Source organism: Arachis hypogaea, chromosome 10 (assembly GCF_003086295.3).
Source record: "Arachis hypogaea cultivar Tifrunner chromosome 10, arahy.Tifrunner.gnm2.J5K5, whole genome shotgun sequence".
In the NCBI taxonomy this organism is placed as follows: Eukaryota; Viridiplantae; Streptophyta; class Magnoliopsida; order Fabales; family Fabaceae; genus Arachis; species Arachis hypogaea.
The window spans coordinates 108,583,463-108,591,628 of NC_092045.1; the positions used below are offsets into that span (position 1 = coordinate 108,583,463).

At 31.9% G+C, this 8,166-nt stretch overlaps 1 pseudogene; it reads right to left on the reverse strand.

The window, feature by feature from the left end:
- Window positions 1–389: 389 nt before the first annotated feature.
- On the reverse strand, window positions 390–2,639 carry LOC112716400 (reticulon-like protein B16; annotated as a pseudogene).
- Between the last annotated feature and the right edge of the window lie 5,527 nt (window positions 2,640–8,166).

The window sequence follows — 8,166 nt, forward strand, 5'->3', positions numbered from 1 at the left end:
ATTTCTTGTAGCCATGGACTTCTCACAGACTTGAATGGGGCAACCAATCTTTCTTGCTCTGAAGTCCATTCTTCTTCCGGAAAGCTTTTACCAATTGAAGGTAATCCTAGATCTACCCCAATTTTATCTGTTGTCACATCGATATCCCCCACCACTAATTCCAGTTTGCTTGTTGTTGTGTTATATGCTTTAGCAAGTGGAGGAATAACTGCCTATCAACTTTCCAATCTTGAATAATCTTCAAGTATGAGAATCTCATTTTATCAACTTCAAGTTTTTGTTCTCTTGTAAGTGAATTTATCGTTGTGAAAACCAAATTAGGAGAACAACGACATTCTTTCAATTTCTGCAAACATAAAGTAAAAAATCTTCACCCAATTTAACCATGGTTTGTTTGGAAAATAATAATAATAACAATAATAATAATCATAATCATAATAACAGTAATACTGGCATTCAGATACAGACACAGATGGATACAAACTATGCTAAGTTATGTGTGCAAAATCTCATTAAACTAGGTGCAAATTGTTTGATACATGTGTGCAAAATCTCATTAAAGTGAATGCAAACTGTCTAATTCATGTTTGCAAAATCTGATTAAAGTGGGTGCAAGCTATTTGATTCAAGAACAACATCTACATTATAAAGATGTTTCATACTTACAAGGCAACATTGTGGCAAGATTCCAAAAGAGTATAAATTGAAGGATCCTGGAAATCAAGACTCTTTGTCCTTGGGTATGTTATGTAGCAATCTATTAAAACATTCTCATCTACAATTCTAAATGTTTTGAAAATTGGTGATTTATCATTCCACAACATTTATCTACAAAATTTCCATATTTGTTATACAACACCGGGATAGTAAACATCAAGAGGGTTCCTGTCACAATAAAAGAGGAAGAAATGTAAATAAAGTTAGATACAAAGGGTGTTCATATTTAAATGGCAAAATGACTCTATACAGCGCCAAACAAAAAGCATCAAGTCAAATAGGAACAATGACATGACATGCAACCTAGTTTGAAAATACATAAACGTGTGTGCATTAATGAAACCATGAAAATGCAATGGAAGTTTGAGAATAATTAGGGTGCAAATGAATGGACACGAATCCACTTTGACCTCACACCAGAAACAAGACAATAAGAGAATGCAGTGAAAGGAATGGCAAAAGAAGTTCAAGTGAAACACCTAAATATTATTTAGTACAAAATTTATAATACATTAAATAAACTTAAGATGCAACCATACCAACCTTGTGAGTGTGAAGAAAGAGAAGATGCTTCCAATGACAGACAAAAGCCACAAACAAGCCACCACCTGTCAAGTAAACAATAAACTGAATCACCTCTGCTCGTTATTCATCAAGTCATGTACACAAATTGATATCTACAAAATCCAATATCTAAATGCAAAAAGTTGTATCACTAAATCAAAGCATAAAAGTGTAAGACACAAGTAGGCCATGAACAAGGTTGAAGTAGAAAGGTAGCTGACATACCACCTCAAAATACTTCCCCTGTTATCCTTTTTTTTATTTTGTTTTGAGAAAAGAAGGATGTCCCAGTTAGCAAATCTCAAAACTAAAATTTTCCATGATAACAGAACAAGTGCACATATACTTTTGAAAAATAACTGATGAATTTGAGGGTAACACTTCAACAATGCAGGTTGAAGGAATGTATTAATATAGATCACATTTTTGCGTGATTGATAAGCCCATTAGAAACTGTAAGTAGTCATTCTTAAATTTAACAGCAGCTATCCTTTTAAACAGATGACACTCAACCTAGTTTATTTTAGGAAAAAACGGATCTTCATACTTGAATCACTAACTGCTCATATCACAACTCCCCAGCCACAATCCCTAAATTGCTACACTTAATACAAAGCTAACCTTAAAAAATATTCTGAAATCCTTTCCAATAGTGATATCATGTGCTATAAGGAGCAAATTGTTGATCTTGACCCGGAATGAAGCTGCTACATTATTGACCATCTCCTTTGACACTACTAGCTCTGTAATGTTGGTGGTTGTCTGCATTTAAAAATTAAAATAAAATAAGACAGGCAATGATCATGTTCACTTTAAAATGATGAAAAGCATGTATATGCAGAACAAGGATTACTGGTCATACTTATTTCTAAGGGCCGCATAGTTAGCACGCAGAAACAAGAGTACAATCAAAATCAGCAAGACATCTGAACAAATGGTTAAAGAGGGTAAACTGGTCCAATCAACCGGGAACCAGGCAATTGTTGCAACAACAATGACAGCCACGGAAAGTTGCCATTGCCTCCACAATAGAATATCAGCAACTACAATAGAAACAAAGGAGAGAATTAGAAAGTGTTAATACTTCAGAATTAGTATATCCATGTCCAAAAGGGGGAAAAATGAAAGAAGTTTGTGAAGAAGAAGAGTTCCATTCATCTAAAAAACAACTGACCAGTATAAATAATATCTTCATATCAAAATTTTCAACTCCAACAAATATGAATATAATGCCCAACCTGTTAGATTTATAATAAAACAAATGGAAGATAGAGTCTGCTGACCAAAAAGAGAAAGTTAAAGTAGAACTTCAATCTCTTACCAACGGTAGTAGGAAGCTATGCGTCGGATTCAGACATGAAACCAACTCTTCGAAATGTAAGTCGTAGCCCTACCAAATAGACTGCCCTGATCTGGACAAATAACTACCGCATTAGCTGAATTAATACCATTACTGGCAACAAGCTTCGCAATGACAGCATCAAAAAAAGTGTGCCCTATTCAATCATCACTGCCAAATCATAATAATCTTCCAAATCTCCAATGCAACTAATACATCAACACCGATAAACTCAAGAGTAAACTACAGTTACGAAAACTGGAAGCACGAACAAACATACACTTATATTTAATAAATAAACTTGCACAAAGCTTCACAAAGATGATACAAACAAAACAACCACCGCAATTTGAACTAATGCTTCAGGTCAAATTACCAAAATCACAGGCATCACCATCAAAGCCAAGAAATTTTCTTTGTTATACAATCTACACAAAATACAGTGATTAAACATGGCATGATCCCACTCATAATTAGCATTGATATATAATAAACAACCAATCGAACAATTATTTTAACAGGAAAAAATATTGAAAGCCAAATTACATGATTTCGTCAACGCAACGATGATCTAAATAGAATCTTATAAAAGAACGGTTAGTAAAGCGTAGGGTTAGAAGAGAGAAACATGAATCAAATCGTCAAATTCTATGCGTGATAAACCCTAGAATTCGATAAAAGCAAGGTTAGAAGAGAATGCTGAAAGGGAAAAGAAAGAAAACTAGGTGGAACGTTACCTGGTTGAAAATTAGGGCTTGTGAAGGGTGAATTGAATGGAATCAAATGTTGGTGACTCCTCTCAAGTTCTGGAAGGAATGAAGAAACGAAGAATACTCAAAGGTAGTTAGTATTTGCCAGCTGAGTTAACCCAGCTAACTAGGTGGTAAGTTAACTTAGTTAAGGCACATTGTTTTCCTTCTCATACTTATCAAAATCGAATGGATAGATAATCAACTCGCTCAAAGTGCTGGATCACAGAATCTGTAATATATATAATTATTAGTAAAATTTAATTATTTTATTGGTTTCTATAATTTTGTAAAATTTTTAATTAGGTTCTTATATTTTTTTTTTAATTGAGTCATTGTACCAAAAAAATTTTTATTGAATCCTTATATTTTTTTCTCTTAATTTAGATTTATGTACCAATTTTTTTTAATTAGATCTTTATACAATTAAGCCAAATTCTATCAAGAGAGACAAAAATCTAATTGAAAAAAATTTGATGCAGAGATCCAATTAAAAAAAATATATATAAAAATTTAATTGAAAATTTTATAAAACTATAAAAACCAATAGAATAATTAAACCTTATTAATATCTAATAACAATATGTTATCTTGCTTATCAGGTTTTAAGCTAAAATATTTGAATAAACTATCAAAAATTTAAACAATTAAAAAAATTATAAAAATATGATAAAAATATTTTTAGTAAAAACAATAAATAAGGTTCTAATCTTTTGTTCATAGACATTTAAATTTTTTATTATTAAAAAATATTTTTAAGATTTTGGTTTCTTTAAAAATTGAGCATCTAAATCTCTTCGTATATGTAATGTGTAATATGATTCCCATTACATTATATTTACCTATTTACGAATGTATATGTAGAAGAGAAAATGACAAAATGAAATAAATTTTAGTGTGTATTTGAATTAGAGTTTGTAAATGAGAGTTTGTATAAAATTGATTTTATAAATTTGATTTTCATAAAAAAGTGAGTTGGTGTTAATATGATTTATGTTTGGCAATTTTGTATTAAAATGAATTATAATAAAATAAATATTGTTTGGATTACATAATTCAAAATTACGTTTAGATAAAAATTACTAAAAAAAACATAAATTTATATCATTCAAAACTATATTATTTTAATACTCTTTGACTATAATTTCTTTTGAAAATAATTTAAATTTATGCATTGAAATTTAATACTCTTTTCACTATAATTTGTTAATACTCTTTTTGTATTTAATTATATCTTTTTAATAAAATTTATATTATAAAAATTAACAATAATAAATAAAATATATACTAATTTAAGAATATATAGTAAAAAATATACAAAATCAAATAAAAAAATAAAGTTTTATAAAAAAATACGTATTAATAAAAATAATTAAAAAATTTATATGAACAATGAATACTAAAAATTCTATTAAAAAATATAATAATATACATAAGTGAACATAAAAAAAATTTCTAAAATAAAATATTCATGCTATTAACAAGAAAAATAAATAAAAAGTTAATAAAAATTAAAACTTAACAAAAGAGTACTAATAATAATATTAAAAAATATTTATTTGTAAAGCATAGCCATAAAAAATTCAAAAAACTCTAATGATTGTTTTTAGTATCTTTTATTGGGATTTGAATTCTTTAAAGTTTGAATTTCACTTTAGAGAATAAAGTGTGATCTTTCACAATTTATTTTATAGGTGGGACCAAGAATAAATATGAGAGAGAAACCATTCAAGGGTAGAAGATCACACTTTACCATCTAAAATACAAATTTCAAATTTAGAGAATCCAAATTCCTTTTATTGTAAATGACTAAATGAGATTGAATGGCAAAATTGGTAAAATGTAAATTAATTTTTTAATTTATCAACGCAAAAGCTACAATTTTTTTTTTTTGACAGAAAGAAACGTTTCTCAATTATAGGAAAGCCATGCAGCACTTACAAATATAAAAGAAGTATCAATTCTACATAGATAACAAGAAGATAGATATCCTATGTATTGAACTAAAATATGATAGCAAGCCCAACATTCGATTCCTAAAAATCTTAAAAAGAAGAAACAAAGGCCAAACAGATTCTCTTTTGTTTCTAAATCTACACATATGTGCTGCAAGCCAATAAGATACATCTTCTTCTTCTCCATATAAATCTGAATTTTTTTTAATCTGAAAGTTTTCTTGTAAACGAAACCATTTCTTTGTAGAATTTTCCTTCAAGATCTGAACAGATTTGTATCATCAGAACACCACCAGCAACCATAACAGGAACCAAAACGCCACCACAAACAAAGGGAAAAATCACAGATGGGTTATACAAACAGGAACACAGAGCTAAGCTCAGGTTCGAAAGAAATTATTTTAGATCTAGATTTGGATCTCAAATCTAGATCTCTAAAAGAAAAGCAGAAAACAGTAAATAAAGCAAGAAATAGGAAAGCAAAGAGAAAAGAGAGAAGTTAAAGAGGTGACGGAGTAGAATGGGTGGAGGTGGAGGAGAACAGAAACAGAGGAGAAGGAGAAGGGAGGAGAAAGAAGGGGAGGCAGAAGAGGCAAAAAAAGAGAAATGTTAAGAAGACAGGAGCAAAGGAGAAGAGGTAAAGGGAGATAGGAGCATCGGAGGGCCACCGCGGCCTAGATTGAGGCGGCAGCGGCGGCCCTCAAAGAAAGTTTTAGGGTTTACCTCAATGGAAGAGAGAGAGAGAATCAGCCAGAGTAGTGCGCGTTCAAAAAACTACAATTTGTTGCTTCTGGTGAACGGGAGTTCAAATTTAAAATCATGTTCGCGTTTTGAGAAAAAAAGTTAGACAAACAAAAATTACAGCGTTCAAAAAGATTGAACATACTTCTTGTGCTTCCAACTTGTGTACCAAATACACCCTTAGTCCGCCAATCTAAATCTACATGGTTTGAGTAGTGAACCTCCACACCACCGGTCGAACTCGAAACCGACAAAAAAGCCATTCGGCTAATATGCATAATCCCGTTTTAAAAATGGCTTTTGGACTACCTAACCGGCCAAAAATTTTCCAATCAAATCGAACTTAGACTCGGTTGGTTTTCACATTTTGAAGGAAAACAACGCGGTTTCGTTTATGAAAAAAACTATTAACAAAAAAAATATTTTCGACTCCTGAGCTTTACTTTTATGGGACTGATTAGCTCCTGTTTTTTTTTTTTGCACTGGAACTAATCAGTCCCATAGAAATAAAGATCAAGAATCGGATTGGGTATTTTTTTTGTTTGGAGGCCTCATAGTCCCTTCGAGGTAATTGTCAGGTCGGATTGGGTATTTACTCAAAAAAAAAAAAGAGAACATTAATTCAGTTCCCCTAAGCTCAGCAATACTCTGCTTTCTCTCGAGCTCTTCCCTTAGAAGAAAAAGTCCCATTACTTGCTCCATCTAGCCACTGTCGCCATCACAAGTCGTGACTGCTCAAGGCCACTGTTCCATGTGTGATTGTCTTCGACAGTGCTTGAAGCCGCCGTCCTCACTGCAACTCGTCTCGCATCTTTCCTCCATCACGTAACTATTGTTTTGCCGTGCCGGCTCTGTTTCACCTCACTCTATCACTTCTCTGCTCCAGTTCTGCAGCACTCCACCATTTTCTACTCTCGTTTCATCCGTGCACCACCCTCCTCTGCTCTTTTTTCGCCGCGCACCACCCTCCTCGGCTCCAGTTCTGCGACAGTCCGGGCTATCTCTTCTCCAGTTCTGCCGCGTCTAGGCTTCCGTCGTGCTCCCTCACCTCTGTTCTCTAGAAAGTATTGTTATTGTTATTTTATTTGGTTTATGATTGTTAATTTGTGATTTTTCTTCTTCAATTATTATTGTTATTACTATGGTTTTGGATTGTTGATGATGTTATTAACTTTGTTATGTTGTTGTTGTTCTGTTGTATTTAATTGCTCCTTCTGTTGCTTGTTCGAGCTCGAGGCCTCCATCCCTCTGTTATCACCACGCTTCCGCTTTTGTTTTTGCCAAGCTTCCCTCATCTGAGCTACCTTTCCGTTGCGTATTTGAGCTCTAGCATCATCTGTTCGAGTTTTAGAACATGTGAAAGTTGATTTTTTTTTCTTGTTCTTGTTCTTTCTTATATCTGGATTGATGTTCTTTCTTGGTTTTAGTTATTTTAATTGCTGTTGTGTTGTTGATCTTAGTTCATATTATTGATATTGTTAATTTGGTACTTTGATAAATTATTGTTGAGGTACTGTTCTTTGATCCTGTGATTGTTATCTTAGAAACTGAAAGAGTTAATATTAGACGAAACAATCTATCAATCAAGTAATACACTTTTGGCTTTTTTGTTTCTACTAAACATCTACACAATTCATGAATAGTTGATAGATTCCTCATTTCTCAATGTTGACGAGCATCAAGAATAAAATGTTGAAGTTCAAAAGACAAATTAATCTTCTCTTGTTCAGTAAAGTCTTCAGAATAGTAATTATCAACAAGAGTAGAAATCTTAAAAATGTCAAAATTTTTGTAAACATCTTTAAGCATGAGAGTAAAACTCAGATTTAATAGATCTATTGCTTGATCATTGAATCTGTCATTCAACTCTTCTAATTGCTTATCAGTTGTGACTAAAAATATCTCCACTCTAAAATAATGCTCAATTGTAATATGATATTTTTGGTGACATAAGCGTCCCTGCCTTGCTACATAAGAAGCAGTTAAATAAGGAATTAGAATATCATGTTGCTCACAAAATGATTTTACATTTTTCAATAATTCCTCCCGTTTGTCATCTCTCGTGTTTTGGATAAGTGTTTTTGTAAAATGAACTAGTTGC